A 26,893-nucleotide genomic window follows, 5' to 3' on the forward strand; every position below is an offset into this window, starting at 1 on the left:
CGTTCAGCGTTCACAGGAGGTGAGGTCCGTTCAAAGCCACAGGGCACACAGGTGGCAGAGCCCGAGCCGGGACTCAGACCCCTTGACCCTACGTTCGGGGGGACGGCCGGTGCAAGTAGAATATGCTGGCCCCTGAGGGGGGTTAACAGGCCTGTCTGCCTTGAGGCCTTTGCCTCCACTGTCCTGCCTCGGAGCCCAGTGTTCTGACCAAGAACTCATTAAAAAAAATCCTCATCAAAAGATGTTTATTAATTTTAGAGTGAAGGAAGGGAGAGACAGAGAAGGGAGGGGGAGAGGGAGAGAAAGAGGAGGGAGGAAGGGAGAGAGAGAAAATTCATGTGAGAGAGAAACATCAATCAGTTGCCTTCTGTGCACACCCCAGTCCCCATGGAGGCTCAAACCTGCAGCCTCAGTATGTACCCCGACCAGGGATCAAACCTGCAATCCTTTGGTGCACTGGATGATGTTCCAACCAACTGAGCCACCTGGCTGGAGCAACCAGGGACTCATTTTTTTAGGGTAAGGCATTGTCTCCAGCCAAGACCCAATCAGAGGCAAAACGGAAAACCTATGAGAGATTGTGAATTTCATTGTCCTTGGCCCATGGTAACATGTGAAAGGGTGTCTACCACCCTTATCTCCAAGGTACAGACGTGTATATTTAGTCCACACCTTCTCGCTTCCTCATTAGATCCTCTCTCTGAGCTGCTGAGAAAAGCCCTGCGTCGTGCCATGTTCTTTGGCCAACGTGCCTGTTTTGTGGATGCGCCTTCACAGCCTGGACTTCCTGCCCGTGTTCAAGCACGTCAGCTTGTGTCCTTCGCTGTGGCCGTCCTTTTCATTTCGAGTGTGGTGGGAGTGCTCTGTGAGCATAAATGCCTGCTCAGAATCCCGTCTCTGATGGGCAGGAAGGACGGGCCGGGCCCACTGGCGCAGGTCTCACCGCAGTTCCCGACCAACAGTGGCCGCTCAGCAGAGGACCGTGGAGCGAAGCTTGGGTGGGGCTTGCTGGGAAAGGTTCCATTTACTTTGCTGCAGCCGGGTAGGCTTTAGTAGCCTCGGGGTGTTGGTGACTTCGTCAGGGATGGGCGAATGTTTCAGGCAACGGGGTTGGATCCTGGTAGTGATGTAGGATGATTTTATCAGGCCTTTCAGAGCCAAACCGAATGTTTCAATTGTTCATCCCACTTTTGCTGCATCTGAAACACGATTCTGTGCTCTAGCCTGGAGGCATCCTCCCATTTCCGGAGTGCCCACCTCGGTGAGGTCCAGTGGCTGACAGGATACCGTCTGTGACGCCTAAAAGGGAGATGCCATAGGTATGTCAATTTGCCATTTTCTCTCACCTTCTTTTCTTCGCTTTCTCTTAATTGACAATGAAGACTTTTCCCCCAGCACTGCAATGCACAAGCGTCTACACCATTCTCTAAGCTAGTGGCTCCCAATCCTGATCAGAACCCAGGGGCTTACTGGACAAGAACTAACCGGGAGACTGTATGGATGCCCCGGCCCAAGCCTCACCTGGAGATTCTGGTTTGGCCGCTCTGGGTGGTACCCAGGGTGCTGTCTTCTCAGTGAGCTCCCAGCTCACCCAGGCTTGGGAAGCACATGTCTGAGACTCAGACCTGAAGTGGCTCTCAGGGACCAGCACCCCCACAAGGTGGGGCCAGGGGAGATTTGCAGGGTGTTGCTCCCCCTGTTAGGCGGGCATCTTGTCTGATGGGCAGGAAGGACTAGCTGGGCCCTCGGACCCGGCATCTTTTAGGATACAATCATTTGCTCCACATCTAGACTTCCAGCCCCGCTGGAAGAAACCAGCTTCCCCCAAAGAAGCAGATTCTCTCACCGAGCCATAGGCCCACAAGCAAGACTACCATGTATGGGAATCCACAGATTCACACCCGTCCCTCCAACTCCAACCCTGAGCCACAAGGCTCATCCTAGTTTTTATCTATTTATGTTTTTTTCGTCTTTACTCAGTGCATATTAATGGATTTTAGGGGGAGAGGAAGAGAAAGAAGGGAGGGAGGGATTTTAGGGAGAGAGAGAGAAAAAGGGATGGGCTGCCCACTTCCTGTATGCGCCCCAGTGGGGGACTGAACCTGCAGCCTAGGTATGTGCCCTGACTGTGGATCAAACCCGCAACCTTTTGGTGCATGGGATGACGCTGCAACCAACTGAGCCACCCGGCCAGGGCTCTACTCATGTTCTTAACCCCCTTTACTGACAGAGGAAGACTTGGCTCCCATTGTCTTCAGCACAGTCAGTGTTTACGTGTTTGGCCAGTCTGCTGCATGTGCTGGATGCATCCACAGTGAGAAACCTCTCCTCTCTGCCTGGGCGCTCACACTCCATGCTGGTCCCCCTTGCACGGGGACGCCGCCTCAGTCACTGAGCGTGGGCTCTGACCACTCATCTGGGCAGTCCCCGTGGGGGTGCCCCCCTTACCTGTTTGGGGTCCTGACGCTCCCATGCTGGGCAGCCCCCACACAGATGCCCACTTCACCCTGCTTGGGCTCCGACACCCCACTCTGAGCCACTGCCCCCACTCACTGACGTGGAGGCCTGTCTTGCTCAGCCACGTGAATATAGCGAGGACTGATCTGTTTGGGCGGAGGAAGGAATGAAGGGAAGGCAAAGCAAAGAAAGAGGAAGAGAGTGACCCTGAACTTTGAGGGCAGGCATTCTGCCTTGTTTTTCAGTGACTCCTGGGACTAGGAGCGTGTTTTCCACAGAGAGAGAGAGGGCAGATGGGGTGGAGGGGCAGCAGAGTGTAGTGTGTTCAAAGCACAGGCTCTGGACTCATTCAGCATCGGCTTCGGCACGGTGAGCTGGTGGCTTTAGGCGTTTCCGTTGTCTTGTCTGTCCAGTGAGGACAGTGATGGCACTGACCCCATGAACTTGGATGGGGTGAACTTGGTGACCCATGGGAAGTGCTTAGTCAGCACAGTGCCTAGAGCAAGGTGAGCGCACACACACACACACACACACACACACACACACACACACTCTTACTGAGAACTCCCGCCCCGGGCAGCGTGGTGTTGGGGGCCTGAGCTCTGTGAGTAGCTGCACCGAGTGACCGAGCAAGGCCACACCAGCCGCTGCAGCCCCTTGGGCCTCAGTTTTTCTGCTCGTGAAATGAGCAGCTGGCTGGCCTCACGGGAGCGTTCTGGCTCTGACATTGCAGTGTTCGCTCACCAAGCTGCCTTAATAAGCCAGAAAGGAGGATGGTAAATTAGCGTGCTGGAGTCCAGGCCGCTTGCAAGGTGGACACAAGGAGGTGTCCCTGAAGATGGTCGGCTCCAGGCCAGATATGAGAGTGAGGAAACCACACGGGTGATGAGAACAGTGAACCCTCCTGCTTACTTAGTGCCCCACACTTTGCAAACATGGTCTCCATGCATCACCTCACATAATCCCTACAGCAACTGCACGAGGAAGGCACTTTTCAGACAGGACACTGGGTTGGGAGAGGTTAAGTGACATTACTCAGCAGTAGCAGAAGCAGCAGGGATGGGACACACACCTGAGCGAGCCTGTGACATGTGCTTGTCCCTGGAACCCACAGGTTACTGCATGACTTTGCCAAGAGGGACCATTCCAAGTGCTGGTGCAGGGTCCACTCTCATTGAACTTCTTCTTGGTTGCTCCAGCTGACACGCCCCCCTCTCCTCTAAGATTCTTGTAGCCACTTAGTGCTTGGCACATTTGTTACAGGACAGCCCTGATGTTTGCTCTACCAAGGCTTGAGTTCTAATATAAGAAAACAAAGGAGACAAACAATTGTCAACAGAACTTTGTCATTAGGAAAATCACCAAAGGGCCTCGAGGGGAAAAGCAAGTCAGGCACTCGAATGGGGGTAGTCGTACTGGTTTAATCTAGAAGAACTTCCTGGAGGAGGTGTTATGATTGATTTATGATTTAAAAGAGAGAAAAGTGTAGTAGTTAAGGCTGGAGGAACGGAGCCACCCCTGGAGTTTTCCCTCCCATCCTGGCCCTGCTCATCTCGCCTCCTGTGGGGCCAGTAGTCCTGCTCAGGCAAACTGAGGCTCAGCTCAGGGGCAAAAGCTAGAAAGAGAGCTGAAGACATTTGTCGTCTCTAACCTGAGGCCTTGGAGAGACATGGTGCCGCTTCCCCGTCCCATCCTGAGTCTTGCTCAACCTCTTTTGCAAATGGGGATCTCAGCAACAGGGGAGGAGATGTGAGAAGGAGTGCTTGCACACTCCCCAGCCTTCTGGAAGAAAGAGGCTGCGTCTGTGAGAGACTCTCCCGTTCTTGGCCCGAACCAGCAGGCGGGCACAGCTGCCAGGTGGCATTGCCACACACCAGTGAGCTTCAGCAGGAGCATGTTTCAGCAGGTGGCGGATGGGGGCCAAATACCTCTAGGTTACGCTGCAATAGGTGATGGGAGACCAATTAATTTTTTACAGTGGGAGAAATAGCTAAAAGATTAGCAAGCATTAATTATTTATTGAACTGCTGCCTATGCAAAAAGAAAGGGGGGGATTTCCCTGTATGGAGAAGTTAATCTCTTCGATAATCTCAGCTCTTAGCTATCTGCCATGGCTTGGAGGTCAGGTAAGCATCCCCAGGCGATGAATAAGATCATTTAGAAAGCAAGGAGGAACTCAGAACAGTTTCTTTCAGGCTTGTCAAAAAAAAAAAAAAAAAAAAAAGCCCAACAAAAAACCAGTGAGAAATAGAAAGGTGTCCATCTTTCTATCTTTCAATTTTTCCAACTCTTGTATAGAAAAATCAAGCTCTAGAACTTGACCTCCAACCCGTGCCTGCAGTTCTGAGTCCCAAAAGAAGCAGCTGAGACCGAGGACTGCTGTCCCGGATGGCTGCGCCTCCGGCAAGCCCTGCACACCTGTGCTCACAGCAGGGGTGGGGGCTCATGACCAAGGACAACCTGCTAGTCAGAGGCTATCTTAGGATGACTTGTGAGAAATTCATTCACCCTTCCATCTTCCATCCATCCATCCATCCATCCATCCATCCATCCATCCATCCATCCATATTTTGAGGCGGTTCTCAAGTGCTATCTGCACAATATTGTACCAATGAGGCCACCTGTATGTAGCTGACCCCAGGGGGTCTGAACCATCCCTCGTTGTCAGAGGAAGTTGCTGAGACATACAGAGTCTGACCAGAGAGCTGGGTCTCTCCTTCCATGGCCTATGGCTCAGTGAGTGGCCACTGGGGGTGAGGATGTGCCAGGAAGAAGTGGATTGCTTAGCTTTTGTTCCCCTTTGCTGAAATGTCCATCCCCCTTCAAAACTGTTCTCCAAGTCCTTTTCTCTAGTTAGCTTTAGACTCCATCCTGTTCCCTCCGGCCCCCTTGTCATGCCCTGCTCTAAATGCACCTGCGGAGCTCTGAGCTCTGGCACCTGGTGGCCAGCCACAGAGAGGGCAGCCCTGGGAGTCAGGGTGTGGCCACACTGTGCGCCATCACTGTTTATGAGGGTCTGGCTGTCTCTTGAGGCAGAGGTGTTCCCACGCGGAGGTGGAGCTGGGACACCCGAGACTTCTGCACTCTTTCAGAAGCGTTGGTTTTGAGCACAGATAATATGCTAGAACCCAGAGTTATAAAAGGGGTCCAGGCTTTCTTCATGGAGGTGGGTGCTGGAACTATATAATTACAACTGGGAAGAAGATGATGAGGAAAACACGGGAGCAATGACATCCTGTAATAGGGAGGTCCCCACACAGTTGGGTCAGAGTGGCCCTGGCAAGGGAGTGGCACAACACGACTTGGTGGCCTTTAGGCCGTGGGTTCAGTTCTCACGTGGGGCGTGACTTGGTTCAATTCTTGAACCCACCCACTCTGCAAATAACCCTGCTGACCGCCAGGGGGCCAGGTTGAGATTGGCCTGGCACAAGAGCTTCCCTTTCCTGGAAAAACCTTGCAAAATGTATGCGTGCCCTTCTGTTGTGCTTGAGGGAGCCTGCGTCTGTCTTCAGAGGCAAACCGGGCAGCGGGAGGAAGCTCCCCAGGCTGGGTCGGTCCTGCCATCCTAGAGCACGCTCCCAGTGCGGAGTCTCTGCCTGCACTCGGCCCCAGCACGTCTCCCCAGTCACTGGGGCTGCGTCTGAAGGGGAAAAGTGACAGAGATACCTGAGACAACGGAAGCTGCCGTTGAACAATGTGTGTTCAAACTCTGTGGGTCCACTTACCCCCAGATTTATTTTCATAAACACCTGTATGGTTTTCCATCTGTGGTTGGGAGGCCTGTGATGTGCAGGGCCAACTGTACCCATTGACTGACGCCAGCGATTTGCAACCTTTTTTAAAAAAATAATTTCATAGTCCATGTAAACTAATTACTAAAATTCTGAGGTACACCAAAAATATATGTATATTTTTGCCGTTCTGACAAAAAAAAATAGGTATGATTTTGATTTATTCCCACGGGATGGCTGTTGTGTTGACTGCTGTTATTTTTATTTGACATCTAAGGGGAAGGAGGTCTGAGCCCCTGACTACACAGTCAGGTCCGTGGCACACCGGTTGGAATCGCTGATCTTTGCCATTTTAGACTGGGGACGTGAGCACCTGCTGATGTGAGAGGGTCCTGGAACCAAGCCCTCATGGGTGCCAGGTGGTTAAGTTTTGGGGGAGCCGAAAGTTACATGCAGATCTTTGACTGCCTGGCGTGGGTGCCCCTACCCCTGCATTGCTCAAGGGTCACCGCATTTGGGGCTCTGTTTCCAGCTTGTGCCCCCGGGATAAAGCACCACACCAGAGTCCCACCTCCTCTCAGCCAGCTGCAGCCGCCTCCTTCCCGAGGCTGAGCAAAGCGTCTCAGTGCATCGCAGCCGTGGGAGGGCCCCTTGCCCGGAGCTCCTGGCCGGCAGCCTCCAGGCCTGTCTCTGCTGGGAAAGAACAGAGCGGGGAGGGGTCCCTCCAAACCCATCTCTACACTTGGGCAAAAGAAGTGGGCGTGAGATTACAGAAATTACAAGGAGGGTCCACAGAACCAAAGTGTCTCCATCACCAGGATGCAATCACACCGCAATTTGCACAGTTGGAAATCAACCAATTCATGCCGAAGTGCCCCCAGTTCATCCATCCTTTAAAAATCAGGAATCTCAACCAGCCTTTCTTTGCAGTTTTGCAGAATGTAAAGTGCTTCTGCCTACAGGCCTCACGTAGCCTCATGGCATTTCAGGAGGCAAGTGCCATCGTGCCATTTCTCATGTCTCGGAGAGGGGCGTGAAGACTTGCCCAAGGTCACCGACACTCGGCTCCGGGTCCCTACTTCCCCATTCAGAGTCTTCCCTGTGATCACGTGTACCCCTCAATCACCTTGATATGGATGAGTTTACTGGGCTTGACTTTAGGGCAGCAAAGCTGGACAGCCCAGCAGCATTTGGGAAGCAGCGCTGATCTCCTGGGGGGAGAGGAGAAGAGCCCGGGGCCTGCTGCTGTGCCACCTAGAGGGAGGAGACCCAGATGCATGGAGGTCTGTGCCCTCCTCACGCCAGGCAGAGCCTCCATTCTGGGGCAGGTCAGGCCTCTCGGAACCGCATGTGTGTGTTTTCTCACGGTTGGCTCTGGATGTGATGAAGGACAGGCACATTTCAAATGATTTCCTAGGCCATGGGTTGTATTAGCTGTGGCTCTTCTCTAAGCTGTGGCACCAGCTCCTGGCAGGGACCGGCTCCCCGCTGGGCTGCAGGGGTCTCCACAGTCTCCTCAGCAGGGAGCTGCAAGTAGATACTGTCCTGGGCTCTCACCATGGAGGCGGGTAGGACCGGGCTCTGGGGCAAGGACGTAAGCCATCTGGTGGAGACCACGTGGCACAGATGCCCCATGGTAGGGGCAGCTGAGCTGGGTGCTAGGAAACCTCGTACATAATCCCAGGCCTTACTCTCTAGAAATTTGTATGTCAAGATGCCCTAGTTATATTTCTGTCCCTCCCTGGGCCCATCGCCCTGTCTGTGGCTGCTGCTCATTGTTACAATGAGGCAGGATTTTCTTTATTTAGGAAGGGGAATAATACTGGGCAGGGGTGTCACAGGATTTGAGGGGAGCCTCATCCCTGCCACTATACTGGCCGTGTGGTCTTGAGCAAGTTATTTGCCCTCCCCGAACCTCAGTTTTCCCATCTGTGCAGTGGGAAAGATAACACCACCCTGCAAGTTCTGAGGCTGTCGTGAGAAAATGCACGCGAAAACCTCGTGAGAGCCACAAAAAGCAGGGCACGCGTGAGATGAGACACCACTGTTCTGAGGGAAGAGGCGAGCATGGTAGCCAGTGGCCACGTGTCCCCTCTCCTTTCCTTCTGTACCTGCTCCTCCCCACTCTTAAAGTGCACCTGTTCCCGCTCCAGCCCTTTAGAAAGTCTTTGCCTTCCTTTACTGATTCTTGTACTAGACGTGTATGGAGTGCCCTGAGGAAGAGAGCCCGGAGTGTTAGGAAGAACGTGGATTCAAATCTTTTGCCTTAACTTCTACAGCCAAGATTCTAGACAAGTCCCCTGCCTTCTTTCAGCTTTGGTTTCCAGCGTTGTCGGGAGGATGAGGAGGAAGAATGTGTGTAAAACCGGAGGGCTGGTACTCCGTAGCTGTCACTCCCTTCCCTGGCCTGCTTGCGGTCAGTCAGAGAAACTTGCCGAACACCCAGGGGCAATGGGATGACCTGGTCTTACTCTGCTGCCCCCCTGAGAAAAAAAAGTGATACGAAAACCTGTCTGTTTTAATGGGATCCTGGGCCCCACCCCAAATCCAGGCTGATCATAGTTGCTGAGATGCCACCAACGCCATCTGTAGAAGGAACGAGTGTGGTAAGGCTTTCCAAGCCCCGTGGTGGGGCCCCCGGCGTCTCAGCCGCGTGGACACCAGGCGGAGCCTCATTGCCCAGTGGAGTGCCGTCCCCTCACCCCCGGTACCACTGCTGTCAGGCGCCAGCCCTTTCCCAGTCACAAACACAGGGCCTCTTCCTTCAACTCAGATCCCTGATGGGGACTGTCAGGCCATGGAAGGCGGCTTCGGTTTTAGGTAGCCCTTGTTGAGGGGGTACAATTTAAAAATGGGTCTAGCATTTGTGAAGTTTGACATCAAGCCCCTGGGGGGAAATTGAGAAAGACAGGCAAGCACACAGGGCACCAGCACTTTCCAGGCACATCGACCCGTCTGGTCAGCAAGCACTGGCGCAGTGAGGTCCCCCTGTAGGAGCTGGGGACACCGTAGTGAACACCACAGATGCTGGCAGCTGGCACTGTGGTGGCAGAGGCAGATGACAGCAGGAAACATAATACATAAGAGACTGAAGGATATGTTAGGAAGTGGGACAAGCTGAGAAAGAAGACAAAGCACGCTGGGTGAGGGGGTCAGAGTGCCAGAGGGGCGAGGGCGGAGGCTGAAAGGTAAATCGGGTGTCCAGCGAGGCCTCACTGAGCAGGGGAGATGCAGCCAAGGCTCGGAGGGGAGGGGCTGATGCAGCTGATGATGCAGCTGATGATGCAGCTGATGATGACGCTGATGTCAGGGGCATGAGATGGAACTGAAGGGCTTGAGGACCTGCTGCTGTGGGATGGATGGAGCGGGAAGGGCGGTCAAAGAGGGTCTGGGGTGGGGGGACGCAGGTCACCTGGGGCCTTGCAGGCACCACACCGACTTCAGCTTTCACTCTGGGAGCAAAGGGAGCCACTGGAGAGTTTTGAGGTGAAACAAGATCAGCCAGGAGAACCCAGTCCGGTCCTGGCTCTGCCAGGCACCAGCTGTGCCTCCCTGGGCTGCGCTTGCCTTCGGGGTGGGCTGAGATGGTTGGATCTGGGTGTTTCCGAGGTGCACCCCGAGCCCTGTGCTGTTCCGTGCAGACCAGGTCCAGCAGGCTCTTTGTCAATTTCTCTTGTCCTCGGAAAGTGCACGGCTCCCTGGCCAGCATTCTGTTTGCCCCACTGTCCCTTCCCAGTTTTCCCAGAGGCAAACTCAAGTGCCCAGGTGCGAGAGTCAGCATCATTGGGAGTGATGGCGGAATCCCCGGCCACTCCCATGGGAGCTGAGTGCACTCTCTCCAAGGCCATGACTTTTTCTGGCTGCGACCAACACTGAAGCAGTTTCCCATGGCAGGCAAGTCCACAGTCTGCCCCCAGCAACCCCTGCTGGGCTGGCAGGTGGGGACAGGGAGAGGAAACCGGCGACAGGCTCAGACAGGTGCCTGTGGGAGGGGAGCAGTACTCCCCAGGCAGAGTCCTTTCTCAGGCAGCGGCAGGGTTTGTTGGGGGACAGGCCACGAGGAGAAAGCTGGCGAAGCCTGCCTGTCACCAGAAGTGCTATTCCAAGGGTATTGGAGACAAGCACCTCAGCCAGGAGAGACCTGCCTTCTTCACCTGATGGCCTGGAGCAGCTGCTGAAGGCAGGATGGTCAGAGAGGAGAAATCTCCCTTTTCTGGGCAGAGGGGTATGAAATGGGACCAGGGGCTCAGGGCTCCTGTTCCTTCCTCCCTTGCCCTGCCCAGTTCTGGCCTTGCAGCCAGGGTAGGTCATCTCTGCCTTTGGTTCCTGGTACCCCCCACAAACCATCACCTCCTCTTGTCCATCGACAGCCAGCAGGTCCCCATCAGCCAGGGGTTCAGAGTTAAAAGTGATCCCAGGCTAGACCCTTGTTGGAAATAAAAAATCTTGAGGTAGCCTAGGGCCATCACGCTCACGGCGGGTGGGTGCGGCGCTGGGGCTGTGCCACGGGAAGTGGATCAAACTGCAGGGCCAAGTTCACTGCTGAGGAAGGACACCCCCGAATCTGTGGCTTTCCCACTGCACAGGCCAGCATTGCTGCAGGAGGCATAGAGAAATCAGGGTATCGAAGTCTAATTTACACAGAGCAAAATTGATCGTTTTTAAGTGTATAGTTCGGTGAGTTTTGACAAATAGAGTTAGTGATACAACCACCACCACAACAAAATATAGACTATTTCCATCGAGTGGAAATTTGAAAGTCACCAGCTTATGAATGATATGAACAGAACCATAGGGGAAGAGATCACGGGGTGGGGGGGTGTTAAGTAGATGGAGAGGAGGTCCAAAAACCGAGTTCACGGGCACCCAACCCGTAGGAGTTGGGGAGATGAAACCTCCTTTCCTTGGGGTCTTGGCCTATAGTCTGTGTTGGGCACTGTTACAGGACTTTGCACTTTCTTGCTCACATTGTGGAGTGGGTACTATTATTCCCATTTTATAGATGAACAAAGCTGAGACGCAGAAAGTTTAAGAGGTACAAATTTGCAGTTACAAAATAGTCATGGGGATGTAAAGTACAGGATTGGGAATATAGTTAATAATATTGTAAGAACAATGTATGGTACTAGACTCTTCAGAGGATCACTTGACAGACTGTATAAATGTCTAACCACTCTGCTGCACACTGGGAAATAACCTAAAATAATACTAAATGTCAACTGTAATAGAAAAATAAAATAATATCTGTCCACTGCAATACCATGGAATCTAAGAAACAAAATAAATGCTCCTGGCACATACTAGAGGTGGGGAAGGATTGACTACAAAGGGTATTGTGTTAAAGACAGAAAAATATAAATATCATATAACACTTCCTTATTATCTTCTTAAAATCTAAAAAAATCTTTGCTAACGTTACAGCTCTTTATCTGAATATTACTTTTGTTTTTACTTCATTAATTTCTGCTCTGATGCATATTTTTTCTTCTGCTTCCTTTGGATTTCATTTGCTCTTCTTTTTCTAGTTTCTTAAGGTAACAGCTGAGGTCATTGATTAAAGACTTTTCTCTTTCCTAATATAGGCATTTAGTTATATACGCATATATTTCCCTCTAAGTACTACATTAGCTATATTTCACTATTTAGATATGTTGTTTTTTTCACTTTCATTACTTTCAAAATGCTTTCTAATTTCCCTTTTGATCTATTTTAGCACATTGAGTATTAAGAAGTTCATTAGTTGGTTTCCAAATATTTGGAAGATTTTCTAGAAAACTTTGTTACTGATTTTTGTTTCAATTTCACTGTGGTCAGACAACCTACCTTTTATGATTTGAATCCTTTTACATTTATTGATGGCTCAGAATATACTATAAAATGGTAAATGTTGTAGACAAGAGTGGGCTTCCTTTTGTTGGACGGTGTGTTCTAGAAGTGTTATTTAGGTTGAGTTAGTTGACAGAGATGTCAAATATATTCTTATTGATTTTTGGTCTACTTATCTAGCAGTTTTTGAGAGGACTGTTATAATCTCCACGTAAAATTGTGGATTTTTAAAAAAATATATTTTATTGATTATGCCATTACAGTTGTTCTATTTCCCCCCCTTCATTCTCCTCCACCCTGCACACACCCTCCCCCACCATTCTCCCCCTTTAGTTTATGACCATGTGTCTCAGGTTCTTTAGATTCTATATTGCCCATACTATTCTTGCCCTCCCCCCTATCTGTTTTCTATCTACTGTCTATGCTACTTATTTTTTGTACCTTCTCCCTCCTTTTCCTCCTCCCACTCCCCTGTTGCTAACCCTCCATGTGATCTTCATTTCTATGGTTCCACTCCTGATCTAGCTGTCCTCTTAGTTTGCTTTTGTTTTAGGTGTGGTTGTTAATAACTGTGAGTTTGCTGCCCTTTCACTGTTCATCTTTTTTATCTTCTTTTTCTTAGGTAAGTCCCTTTAATATTTCATATAATAAGGGCTTGGTGATGATGAACTCCTTGAATTTGATCTTATCTGAGAAGCACTTTATCTGTCCTTCCATTCTAAATGAAAGTTTTGCTGGATGGAGCAATCTTGGATGTAGGTCTTTGGTTTTCATGAGTTGGAATACTTCTTTCCAGCCCCTTCTTGCCTGTAAGGTCTCTTTTGAGAAATCATCTGACAGTCTGATGGAAACTCCTTTGTAGGTGACTGTCTCCTTTTCTTTTGCTGCTTCTAAGATTCTCTCCTTGTTTTTAATCTTGGCAAACGTAATGATGATGTGCCTTGATGTGTTCCTTCTTGGGTCCAACTTCCTTGGGACTCTCTGAGCTTCCTGGACTTCCTGGAAGTCTATTTCCTTTGCCAGAATGGGGAAGTTCTCCTTTATTATTTGTTCAAATAAGTTTTCCACTCGTGGCTGTTCCTCTTCCCCTTCTAGTACCCCTATAATTCGGATGTTGGAGTGTTTAAAGATGTCCTGGAGGTTCCTAAGTCTCTCCTCATTTTTTTGAATTCTTGTTTCTTCACCCTTTTCTATTTGGTTGTTTCTTTATTCCTTCTAGTCCACTCCCTTGATTTGAGACCCAGTTTCCTTCCCATCATTATTGGTTTCTTGTGCATTTCCCTTCATTTCAATTAGTTTAGCCTTCATATGTTCCTCTAATTTATGACTAAAATCAACCAGTTCTGTGAGCATCCTGATCACCAGTGTTTTGAACTGTGCCTCTGATAGGTTGGCTATTTCTTGGTCGCTTAGAGTTATTGGGCCTGGGGGTTTGAATTCTTCTTGAGTCATGTTTTGGTCTGTTCATGCCTGTTACGTATAAGGAGGGGAGCCTTAGGTGTTCACCAGGGCGGGGTCACCCAGGTTGCTGGGTTGTGATGCTGTATGTGGGGGTGGGGTTAAAGAGGGGCAATAGCGGTCCCCTCTGCTGCTTCCTGCCGCTGGGGCCTGTGTGGTCTGTCTTACTGCTTGCTCCTTCTCTGGTTTATCTGTGCACAAACGTGTGACCATGGTCAGCCTGCCACCTTGCGCCCTCATTGGGTCCGCCTGTCACTACCCCACACCTCGGATCCGCCTATGGCTGCATGCGTGTGCCTGGGTCAGGGGGATCTTTCCTGCTTGACCCTGCTCCACTGCTGGCTCCGCCCCTCTTACCAGTCTGGTTGAAGGGTTCGTTGTAGTCGGACTTCTGTATAGTTCAATTTTCTGTGTTTTGTCTGCGTTTTTGTTGCTAAAATATTGTTGTTTTTAAATTTGGTTGTGTGAGAAGGCACAATATTTCCACCTCCGCCTCCATCTTGGCGGAAGTCCAATTTGTCAGACTACTTATACATACTATATTTATTCATTTGGTTGGGTTTACATCTATCACAATGCTATTTTTAAAATTTACCTATCTGTTTTTCTTTCTTTTTCCCTTTATTCTCTCTTTTAATAGATTATTTTTTATGAGCCCACTGTATTTTCTTTGTTGATTTACTAGCCACACTTTTTTTGCTGTATAATTTAATTTCCAAATTGAAAAGCAAGTATATATTCAAAATTTAACCTTGTTTCCATTCTCTCTATTCTCTTTTTCTGGGGTCCAGTAACCAGCTGTCTGTCTGCGGTCTGTGAAGCATTTGTTACTGACGCACACTGATACATTTTTTTGTAACTAAGGCTTTCTTGATAAAAGAAACCATGCATTGATTCAAATTCTGCCACAAGCTCTTTTCTCATAGTGGACTTGGCGCAGCACTGTTCTGGATGTCCCGGGAATGAGCACAAGGGACAGGTCTGGCTGGGCAGAGCTGGGCAGGCCCTTCAGGTTGCCGTGACAGGCTGAGCTGTCAGAGATGACAGCCACTCTTCAGGTCAATGGGGCAGGAAACAGCCTTCCAAGTGTCATGACCTTTTCTTCTTCACCCTGGGAGCCCAGGACAGTACCTGAGACATAATAAATGTGCAGTGGGTGTGTGTGAGATTGAACTAAACTTACAGGGGGGATTAATTTCAGTAAAGGGGCCAAAGGAAGAGAGAACAACTGCAAGGATGGGGTGAGAGGTGATGCTAGAGAAAGAGAGGAAGAATGTCATAGGCTTCAAACATTTTCAATTACAGGAGGTTGTCTGAAGGGTCTGAAGTGCAACGTAATCATTTTGGCACCTTAGAAGTTCCCTGTGACTGCACTGGGAAGTGGTAGGGGTGGGGGGGTCAGAGTGGACTAACCTGAAGGCGGCGCGACCAGGTACAGGGCTATTGCAATTATCCCCAGGAAATACAACGAGACCAGAAATGAGACTGGCTTCACATCAGCGAGTAGTCATGTCCTTCTGCTGGCCCAGAACTGGTGGAAATGCCCCTGCTCTGTCCCCTTAGGACACACAAAGGTCTTAGGTAGCAACTAGTACCTTTCTTTCTTTTCCTAGACCCAGAGAGCCCATGCTTGCCTCGTCCTGGATGTCCGTGATGGATGAGTGAACCACAGCTCATGGAGGCAGAGAAGGGGAGGAGAAATCTTTGATACAATGCACTTTGGCCACCCCTTGATTCTGGGAACCAGCTCCCTGAAGGGTTTACATTTACCCAGGGAAGCACTTCTGGATCGGATAAAGGGCGCTGGCACTTTTCAGTCTGAGAGTTCCTTCTGCGCACAGAAGTTATTCTAGCCCCATTCATTTCTTTACCAGAGAATCAGAAACGGTTCTTCCCACTACCGGACCCCAGAGCTTGCACTGCAAGTCCTATTATTAACGCAGCAGCTTCTGTGCGAAGGAAACAGGTGCCCTGTTCACAGAGTTTGCAAGAGATGGAAAGGGAAAGACAAACAAAGCCAATGATAAGGATACTAATTAAAAAAAAACAACCAGTAGGGAAATTGCTTAACACTGATATGTAACAGGGCTAAGTGTGTGTGTGTGTGTGTGTGTGTGTGTGTGTGTGTAGCTGGGGAAGCTCTAGTCATGCACCTATGCTTTTGCAGTTCATTTTCTAGGTAAATGGCTGTCCTGGATAATGAACAAACCCAAGCCTACTCAAAGGCTCACTCTTGGCTAACACATGCAATGTCCTGCTATCACTATAGTCCCCACAGAGCTCCAGTGATTTAAAAGAAAAAGGAGAAAAACATTAAAAGATTCATTCATTCAGGATTGAGAGATTGACTTGTTTAAAAATACTATGAGAGAGAGGGGGGTAAAAAAAACCCTCAATAGAGTAGCAGAAGTTACATAATGGGTAACAAGCATCCAATTACAGGATGTTCCCTTTTATAAATAGATTTATTATTATCACAAAAGATATTACATTTGATACTCTAGAGAGTAGTGCTGTCCAACAGAAATATACAGTGAGCCATATTCATAACTTGAAATTTTCTAGTAGCCTCATTAAAAAATAAAAAGCAGAAGGAATTGATTATAAATGTTCTATTTTAGCCCAGTATATAGAAAGTATTATCATTTCAACATGCTATTAATATAAAAGCTATTAATAAGATGTTCTATATGTATTTTTCATACCAAGTCCTCTACATCTGGTGTGTATTTTATGCTCACAGCCGTCTCAGCCAGGACTGGCCAGAACTCAGGGGTGGCCAGTGGCCAATACATTAGAGAGTGCACCGTGAGAGATTCCTGGGTGCTGTGGCTTCTCCGAGGGGCCCTAATTCAGGTCTTCAGGAACCGAGACTTATTCACCCGGGGCTTTTGTCAACAAGGGTATGCACAGTCCCAGTGGGGCAAGGCCGCGACGGAGGGAGGGGAAGAAAAGGAGGAAGGAGCTACTGAACAAAATCCATCTGGTCCCCAGTGATGTGGTGTCAGCCTCAAAGCACCTCGGCGAGGACCTGATGTCACAGGTGCTGCTGCACTCAAATCATTAGGACAAGGAGGCCTTGGTCACAAGGGGGATGCTGAGGCCCGACTCTCCCTCCCACTCTAGAGGCTCTGTAGCCTGTTTCTTAGCTGGTTCTCAGGACTTGTGTAGTTATAGTTCATGTTCCCTGCTGTTTGCCTGTAAATGATCCTTAGCAAGTAATAGCTCCATAGAAGTTTAGGGCTGGGAGGGGCTCTGGAGGTCTTTTGGTGCAACTTCCACACTTTACAGTTGAGGACAGTGAGACCTGGAATGTCAAAACTTGACAGAGGGCCATAGCTGGTTAGAAGCAAAGCCTCTCTCAGCCTCTAGGGCCCCAGGCTGGTGTCTCTTCCTGTGCACCAGGTAGACACGAGAATGTGCTCAGGGGGAGCAATCCACAGCTAACGTTCTCTAGGGCTCTGGGGGCCTGGTGAACACAGGAAAAGGCCAATATTGTCCTTAGTCCAGGGTGAATTAACCTTTGTCGACGTCATATGTGTTGAGAAACTTGCAGGATCAAAATCAAGGTGTTGGGAACAATGATTGCCGTACAGACCAGGGAAGATGAGCCAGTGGGGGGAGGAAGAAGCCCTGACACCCTCCCTTCCCAGGGCTGTCCCCTGACCAAGGCTCTGAACAGTTGACATGAAAGCCAAGCTCTCAGGCTTGTGAAAACAGTAAGACCCAATCGTAGACTGCCTATAAGAAGTGGCTCAAACGCAAAGAAATTGTACCCACATATAAAGAAAAGAGAAGGTTGCTGGAATCAAGCTCTCCCAGGAATACCTGCACCCCGTGTCATTGCGGCATTACTCACACTAGCCAAGACGTGGAAGCAGCCTGGTGTCCACCAGTGGAGGGACGGATAAAGGAAACGTGGCATAGACAGACAATGGAATATTATTCAGCCCTAAACGAAGGAAATCCTGTCACCTATGACAACATGGACGTTACCTGGACAATGTTGTGCTCAGTGAAATAAGCCAGATACTGAAGGACAAACACTGCAAGATATCACTTACCTGAGGAATCTGCAATAGTCAGACTCACAGAAACAGAGAGTAAGTGGTGGTCTCCAGAGGCTGGGGGAGAAGGGAGCAGGCAGCTAGCTATAAGTCAATGCGTATAAAGTTTCATTTATATGAGAGTTATTTCATTTGTACATGAATAACTCCCAGAGATTTAATTTGCAGAATGGAGCCTATCGTTCACAATACTGTATTGCATACTTAAAATCTGCTAAGGGGGTAGATCTTATGTAAAGTGTTCTTTCACAAAATAACAATAATAACTAATGATGGTAATGCTGAGGGCAGGAGGAAACTTTTGGATCTGTTTATGGCAGAGATTGTGGTGGTCAACTGTTTCAGGGGTGTGTTCCCATCTTCAAACTGATCAGGCTGTAACACATTAAATATATAAAGTTTTTTTGTGTGTCAGTTGTATCTCAATAAAGTGGTTTTTGAAAAAGATTTAAAAAATAAAGGGTGGGAAGATACGTGCCATGTGAACACTAAGTGTAAGACTGCTAGAGTGGCTATATTAATGAAAGACAAAGTAGAGCTCAGGACAGGGAACAATACTGGAGATAAAAAGGGATGTTCCATCATAATCATAGAGAAAATTAATTGGAAAAGACATAATTCTAAATGTCTACACTCTTACTGGTAGAACTGAAAACAGAAATAGATAAACCCACAATAATGGTTGGAGATTGAAAAATTCTTCTCTCAGTGACTGATGAGACCAGGAAACAGAAAACTACTAAGAATACAGACTCCCTAAAAGCACTAGCAGTGGCCTTGACCTCATCGGCATTTTACAAACAACACCCGCCCAGCAGCAGAGATACATTCCTTTTTGGTGCGTGTGAGATCGCCACTGAGATCGATGACATTCTGGACTACAATTCTGGAATACAATTCTTCATGTGTTTAAAAGCCTCAAATCACATTCCCTAATCACAGATTAAACGTACAATTTGATAATATAAAATGTTTGGAAACTACCCCAAATGTTTGAAAATTAAACAACATGTTTCTAAATAACCTATGAGTCAATGAAGAAATCATAGAGGCAGTGAGAAAAAAATTTTAACTAAATGAAAATGAAAACACTTCCTTTTGTGGGATGTCACTGAAGCAGAACCTACAAGGCAATTATATTAGCTTTACAGGCTTATATTAGACAAGGAAAGTATAAAGTGCTAATTAGCTAGAAAGGAGAGGAAAAAAAGCAATGAAATTAAAAGTGACTTCTTTGAAAAGGTTAGCAAAATTGATAAACTTCTGGCTAGACTGGTAAAGAAGAGAGAAGACACAACTTACTGTATTGGGAAAGGAAGAGAGAACTAGAGACAGTAAAAGGACAATAAAATATATTGTGAATAATTTTATAGGAATCAATTTGATTACCTAGATGAAATGGACAGATTTGTTGAAGGACACAAATCACCAACACCAATACAAAAAGAAATAGAACAGTAACTACTGAGTAAGTTGAATTTGTATGTAAAATCCTTCCCATAAAAACATAACACAACAAAACAAAAAAAAAAAACCAAACAAAAACCAGGCCCAGACAAGTTCTTATATGAATTCTAAAAAAACAGTAAATGGAAAAATACTTTGAATTCAACATAATTTTTTCAGAAAATGAAGAGAGGACATTTTCCAACTCATTTTATTCTCATAAAATCAGAATCACCCTGACATCAAAACTAGACAAAGGCATCATAAGAAAAGAAAATTAGAGCAATATTCATCACTACTACAGACTCAAAACCTGTAACAAAATTTTAGCAAATGGAACCAAAAATATGTGGAAAGAATAATACAGCATCTGCCCGTCCAGGCCTTAATTCCTTCACCCAAACACTAACACAGTTGAGCTCAAACTAGATAATTTCTTAAGTCCCATTCAGGTCTTGAATGTAATGGCTCGTTTGTTTGGCCTCTGGTCCATACTCATCTTTTAAAAAGGGATTTGGAGTTGCTGAAATCCCAGCTTCTAATAGAACTAATGGAAAAATGTTAAATGCTGTAGAACAAGGTTTTAATGTAAAGTTACAAGGTGATCTCCCCCATGCCCAAACTGGATCAAGTAACGGGAATATGAGACCAGAAGAAGAGGCAGAAATGACACTGAGCAGAGGAGATCCGTGGGGGACCGGCCCGCCTTCACACCGCAGAAGTTCCCTGCCCCAGCTGGGTTTCTCTGATGCAGAGGCAGAACACGTGTCAGTCAGAAGTGTCGGTGCCTCCCGCACATCGGACTCGACCTTGGTGGTGCTCTGCCTGAAGGCCACAGTTACCCTGCCAAGAGTCAAGGACCCTACACAGCCTCTTCCACCACCACTTAGAAAATCAGGGCAGAAAGAGATCACTCCTGGGGCGGCACAAAGAGCACATTGGAAGCATCGTTCTAGCATTGCAAATAAATGTGTCTTTCCAAAATAGGGTAGCAAGAACTGGTGCTGTAAAAATATCATTGTTTTTTTGCCCTGGCTGGTATAGCTCAGTGGATTGAGTGAGGGCCTGCAAACCAAAGGGTTGCTGGTTTGATTCCCAATCAGGGCACCAGACTGGGTTGTGGGCCAGATCTCCAGTAGGGGGTGCATGAGAGGCAACCACACATCGACATTTCTCTCCCTCTCTTTCTCCTTCCCTTCCCCTCTCTCTAAAAATAAATAAATTAAAACATTTAAAATATATAATTGTTTTTTACTTAAAAAATTTGAGTAACTTTATGAAAATGATTCTATGCTGAAATAGTCTTCTGGGACTTACTTTTTCATTCATAATTATACTAAGATCACACTTATCGCTGCACGTAGCTGTGATTCATTTGTTTTGACTGCACTATAATGTTCCATTGTGTCATTGTGTGACTATATCACAGTTTATTTATTCGCAATTCTGTCAGTGAGCATTTGGGCCGTGTCCAGGTCTGTGCTATTATGTACAGCATTACTACAAACACCATTATTCATGTCTCTTGGCTTCACTTGGTTTTGTTCCAAGAAATGGAATTGCTGAGATGTAGACTGTGTGAATAGCCAGCCTCCCAAACGGTGCTGCCTGCTTTCCTGGGTGGCTGGCTGTATCAGACAGATCTGCTATTTCATCTGTCCACTGAGCTTTTCATTTCCAGTGAAATTCATATTTTTTCACTTGTAAAAGTATTATGTAGTTCTTCATTGAATTTGCTTTTACATTTCCACACTAGCTTCCACTCTCTTTGTAACTTTTATGTCCTCATTTATCTGTGTAATCAGTTTAAACATTCATATGTTACAATCTCATTCAAATTGTGTAATTTGCTCCAGTTACTGACGTGCTATGTCTGTTCCTTGCATCTGCTTAACATCCCTGTACACTCCCTCACCCCACGGGGGTTTGTTTCCTCACGTGCTTTATAAACTGTGGTTGTGAGCTGACATTCCCTGCAGTGTTTTCCCCCAGAGGAAATCCCATCTACTACGGCTTAAGTGCCTCTGCAAAGTGACTTTTCAGTCACTTCGACGGGAGCCGCAGGAATGTCTGTGGTTTAGGACTTGTGTTTCTGGCATGTTGGTGTCTTGGTTCAGGGTTCCTGTGTGCATGGACAGCACACGTCTGGACCCCAGGCACACTGAGGTGACACTGGCCTGGGATTTTGTATTCTCATCAACAACTTTATTCTTTTAACTCCATCAAAGCCCCAAAGGGATGTCAAGATGCCTTGTTGCTTCCATAGGTTGACAGATGAAGTTTTCCTAGTTTCCTTTCCAGGGCCTGGGCAATCTTTCAAATCACTGGGCTTAGCCAGTGGTACTCGGTCCCAGTCCCACACTGATGCCTGTGCTCAAGACCACGCCCCCTGCCAATACAACCATGGACATGCCTGTGCCCCTGGGGCCCACATGCAAGCCTAAGAAAACTCTTGGGCCACTGCGATATAAGCTCCCACTTTCCACTCTTTCTGGGTTGGAGTTCTTTCTTTTCTTCTTTTGTTTAATTAGCATAGATAAAGCAAGAGGGGAAGCTCAAGTAAGTGTAGGCAGGCTTGTTGCTAGAAATTCTGATACATTTAAAAAATATTTTACTTATTTATTTTTAGAGAGAGGGGAAGGGAAAAAGAAAGAGAAGGAGAGAAACATCAATGTGAGAGAGAAACATCAATCAGTAGTCTTGTGCCCTGACTTGGGGGAACCAAACCTGCAACCCAAGCATGTGACTTGACTGGGAATTGAACCAGTGACCCTTTGCTTTGCAAGATGACACCCAAGCAACTGGAGTGCACCACAGCTCTACTGATATATTTAAAAATTTTTTTCTATTTATTTATTTTTAGAGAGAGGGGAAGGGTGGGAGAAAGAGAGGGAGAGAAACATCAATATGTGGTTGCCTCTTGCACACTTCCCACTGCAGACATGGCCTGCAACCCAAGCATGTGCCCTGACTGGCAATTGAACCAGCGACCCTTTGGTTCACAGCCGGCACTCAATCCACTGAGCAACACCAGCCAGGGCTGTACTGATACATTTTTATTAGAGCATTTATGTCTTTCCTTCTTGGGTTTATGTTGATTGATTCACTCAGGTCTCCCATACTCCTAGCAAACTCCTGAGGGCAGGCACGTTGTACTCATCTTCGTCTCCTGCACATATGTGACTTTTGCACCAACACTACAATAAGACACATTTGAATGTAAGTGTGGAAAGCACACACAACACATGAACAAATTAATGAATGGACGTCATCTGTCATTGTTATCTTAATACTCTAAAGTCACTGTCCAGTGAAACCCACTTCTACACTTTATTTAAAGAGCTCTCAGGGTATAGAAAGGCAGAGACTTGTTCAAAATCAGTCAAGGAGGGGCAGAGAATTTGGGGCTCCTGAGGCCCAGTAGCTGACAACCTGTGGTCCCCATTCTCCAGGGAGTGTGACAGGACAGGACAGCATGCTGTGCATGTGACGGGATTTGTACACTGGTTTGTTTCAGAATGAGTGAGCAGCAGCTAATGACATTTGGGGAGTAAGAGCACCTTCCAGAACATGGAGGAACGAAGGTGGCTTTTGTGCAAACTCTCCCGCTCTTGGGGCTGCTAGAGCTTCCCTGGCTCCACCTAGAATATTCCTGCTCTTCCAGTCATAAGTAGGGACATACACCAATACAGAGCTTATGTTCTGAGTGAGCATGTGTGTGCACATGTTTGGAGAAAGTATGTGCCACTGCCTGTGTTCTTGGGGAAGGAAAACCACTCCTACCCGCCTGACTGTGGCCCAGCACTTGCCTTCATATTGACGCTGCTTATGTGTCTGCCTCTCCTACTAAATGGCGAGCTTCTTGAAGGTGGTACCACATCTTTATCATCTTTGCACCATCAGCGCCAACAGAGTAAATGTTTGAGGAATCTGATGATCAGAAACAAAGCATGGGACAAGGTGTCCTAAACAGTCCTGCTGCTTTTCTGGGCCAGGGTCTGCGTTGCTCGTGTTAGCCCAAGTCTTGGAAGATGGACGGCCCTGTCACTCCTTTTTCCGGCAGAAGGGCAGATGCCAAACCGGCCCCCTCCCTCCTTCCTTACTCAGTTCTCTGTCAGCTCTGTACGGGAATGTGAAGTAGGCCTATTTGCACTTTTGAGAGCTAGAACCAGTTTGAGGCTTCCTCATGAGTGTGTGGCAACGGTGTCCCCAGATAGCTTGGGGTGATGGGAAAGACACCTCCCTGTTTGTCTCTCAGTCTTGGGAGTGGGCCCCAGCAGGGCTTTGCCCCAACCCTGGCCTCCCTCTGCCCAGGGCTATGAGGTGCTCAGAGCCGCAGCATTCTGAGTGTGTGAAAAGAGCAAGGGGAGTATGAGTCAGAGAAATAATTCCTAGGGCCAACCTCACCCTAGAATGGTTTCATTAAAATGGGAAGCTGGGGGGGTGGTGGGGGGACGAGCCCTTTGCCAAAGTCTCCACACTGTTTCAACTTGCCCTTGACTTGAGGACTCAGCAAACACTCACAGGGCTGGCAAACCAAGAAAGGCTTGATTTACGAAGCACTGTTCCGACCCAGGAAGACATCCAATGTCATAAATCGGGGTTCCGAAGTGCTCATAAACAGTGTGAGCAGATCTGCTCCTCCATCTGCCAAGCACCCTGGGGTAAGTTTCCAGTGTGCAACACGTCCCTCCAAGAGGCAGGACAGAGAACCTTCCTCTGTGCGGAGGCCATTAGGTTGGTCAGGTGGAGAGCCATCGGTCACTATGTTCCTCAAGTCAGCAAGCTTGACTTGAACGGGGCAGTTCCACAGAAGCTCCTATCCTTGGTCACCCAGCCTCAGGGGCCTTCCTTCCGTACCAGGGGTTATGTTGTTTAGAGGGACAACTCCGATTTTCAGGGCCAGACCCTGATGACACACACGTCAGAGTTTCTACAAACCCTCGACCGGTGGTCTGCCCACTGAGTACAAGCCCACTTCCCTGGAATGCTGGAGTGTGCCCCCACACGTCCCTTACAATGGTGATTCCAAACTTTCTATGGAAGTGGAAGCCAGGGAGTTTGTCTTAAAGCTGGGTTTTCATGACCCATCTACTCATCTAATTGGAAATGATCATCAGAGAGGAAACAAACATAAAAGTACCATTAATCGAAAAAAATACCTGTTTATGTGAATGAGATATACCTTTGGGTTGTAGGAGAATAAAATTGGGGATTTATTATTATTTTTTTTAATTTCTATTTTATTGATTATGCCATTACAGTTGTTCTATTTCCCCTCTTCATTCCCCTCCACCCTGCACACTCCCTCCTCCGCCATTCCCCCCTTTAGTTTATGACCATGTGTCTCAAGTTCTTTAGATTCTATATTTCCCATACTATTCTTGCCCTCCCCTCTATTTTCTACCTACCGTCTATGCTACTTATTTTCTGTACCTTCTCCCCCCTTCTCCTCCTCCCACTCCCCTGTTGCTAACCCTCCATGTGATCTTCATTTCTATGGTTCCACTCCTGATCTAGCTGTCCTCTTAGTTTGCTTTTGTTTTAGGTGTGGTTGTTAATAACTGTGAGTTTGCTGTCCTTTCACTGTTCATATTTTTTATCTTCTTTTTCTTAGATAAGTCCCTTTAGGATTTCATATAATAAGGGTTTGGTGATGATGAACTCCTTGAATTTGATCTTATCTGAGAAGCACTTTATCTGTCCTTCCATTCTAAATGAAAGCTTTGCTGGATAGAGCAATCTTGGTTGTAGGTCTTTGGATTTCATGACTTGGAATACCCTTTCCAGCCCCTTCTTGCTGGAAGGTTATTTTTTTCTTACAGTCATTTATTCCTGTTGTATTTTATAGCATTTGCTTTGCTTAGTTTCTTGCTTCTATATTATTTTGTGATCTCATAGGCTTGGAAATTTTAAATACATATTTACTTATCTAGCTGAGATTTACCGATTTGCTGACTTAATCTGTTGGGGCTTTGGGTATGAGGCTGAGCAGACGAGGGTGGAGTAGGTGGTATTGGCCTGCCGGTGTTCCTAGGTCTTCGGGAGCCTGGGAGGTGTGCCATTTTAGATGTGACTGGACTATATCTGCAACTGAAGCACAGAGGGGCAGGGAGACTGTCAACAGCATAAGAGAGTAAGTTACTGCTCTCTCTCCAGATATCAATTTCCTAGAAAATAAAGAGGTTGGGCCCTGGCTGGTGTGGTTCAGTGGATTGAGTGCCGGCCTGTGAAGCAAGGGGTCACTGGTTCAATTCCCAGTCAGGGCACATACCTGGGTTGCAGGCCAGGTTCCAGTAGGGGGTGCGTGAGAGGCAGCCACACATAGATGTTTCTCTTCCTCTCTTTTTTCCCTTCTAAAAGTAAATAAATAAAATCTTTAAAGAAATGAAGAGGTTGGCCTAGATGACTGAGGTCCCTTTCTGTCGGCTCTCTCCAGCTATCCGCCCAACCACCCTCAGCAGACTGGGCAATGGGGCCTATTACTCAGATTATTTTCATTGCTCCCATCACTTACTGTAATTCCAGAGTAAGTTCTTCTGTGTCTCTCTGACTTCATGTTCTCTAGATGCAAAGCAGGGACACCTACATTGTCCTCTTTCTTCCCACAGGTATTGGTGAGAGATCTGAGTCTCTGACAGGAAAGGTAATCTGGCCTGTTGCTTCCTGAAGACTCTGGAGAGCACAGCCAGGTCTAGGGAGGGAGACCCACACAAGCCAGCCATACCTTTGAACAATGATATGAGCTGGGATGAATCTTTATTAAGCCCAAGGCCATTTTTTTCTTTAACAGTTAATCCAAAGAGAATCTGTTTAAGTGCATAAATTCAGAGCCAAGCCAAATGAAAATTTTTAAAAAAGGCGGCACCTTCCCTGTAGGAGTTCATCATCTAAATGAAACAGCACAGACTCAAATGGGGACAGAAATCCTGCACAGTCTTCAAGAACTTTGAAGTATGTCAGGACAGGGGCTTTTGGTGGACTCTGGATGGGGTGAGGGCTTTGGGTTTAGACATGGGGCAGTGCTCTCCACAGAAAAAGCCACCCAGTCCCGGGAGGAACTCCAGGAGGTCACCGGGGTTGACTGGGAGGCAACTTCGGAGGGGAAGAGGTGGAGCCGGGAGGTAGCTGCAGGCAGAGTGGGTGAGCTCACCTAATGAGGTCCAGCGTTTTCCAGAGCCTTCAAGTACGTGGTGGCTTGAACTGGGAAGCTGCTAAAGTGACTCTCCCTTGTTATTCAGATGTCTCAGGAAACTTCCTCCGTGAGACCTCCTCAGAATGTGTCCAGTCTGTTCCAGTACCTTCACCTTTTGCATAGTGTGTAAGAATTCAAATGGCTGTGCTAAATTTACTCTCTCTAGATAAATGTGCATTGGCCTCTGGCACATATTTACATTTTAGTGGCTGAGCAAATTACACCTGCTGTGTTGTTTCAGTGAGCTGACAATGCACCTCACAGAGACACAGAGTGTTAGAGGAGGAAGAGGAGTTAGCTGCCCCAGCCCACTCACTTCACAAACAAGAACCCTGAAGTTACCAGACACTCTGCAAAACTTGCCTAGTTAGGGACTTCAGGAGCACCACTGTCATGTCTGTCAGTGTGGTGCTGTCACTCCACAGCCTGGGTCCGCCCGCCTGATGTTCTCAAACCTCACCCCCCTCCCCTGCCCCCGGGGACCTTGGCCTGGCTCCCCAACCCTTGCACCTGGTACTCACCCCAGCACTTACACACCCTCCTATTTGGCTCCGGCTCAAGGGCAGCAGAGTAGACGGGAAAACTGGACCTCGGCAGAGGAAGTGGAGGGGAGGAGCTAGAAGGAGGAAGAAAAGAAAGGCTGCAGACAAGGGAAGAGAGTCTAGTGAACATAACATGAACGAGGTTGGTCACGTTTGATCAGAGTAATGGTT

At 47.8% G+C, this 26,893-nt stretch overlaps 1 long non-coding RNA gene across 1 annotated transcript; it reads right to left on the minus strand.

The window, feature by feature from the left end:
* Positions 1-24,499: 24,499 nt before the first annotated feature.
* On the minus strand, positions 24,500-26,742 carry LOC119041033 (uncharacterized). Its single transcript, XR_005080968.2, has 5 exons — positions 26,702-26,742; positions 26,139-26,292; positions 25,503-25,660; positions 25,260-25,341; positions 24,500-25,078 (listed from the first exon to the last, which is right to left on the minus strand). It is a non-coding gene; the product is annotated as an uncharacterized LOC119041033 (long non-coding RNA).
* Positions 26,743-26,893: the final 151 nt, after the last annotated feature.

This window comes from Artibeus jamaicensis, unplaced genomic scaffold, assembly GCF_021234435.1.
Source record: "Artibeus jamaicensis isolate MK-2021 breed Jamaican fruit bat unplaced genomic scaffold, CSHL_Jam_final scaffold_660, whole genome shotgun sequence".
Taxonomy (NCBI): Eukaryota; Metazoa; Chordata; class Mammalia; order Chiroptera; family Phyllostomidae; genus Artibeus; species Artibeus jamaicensis.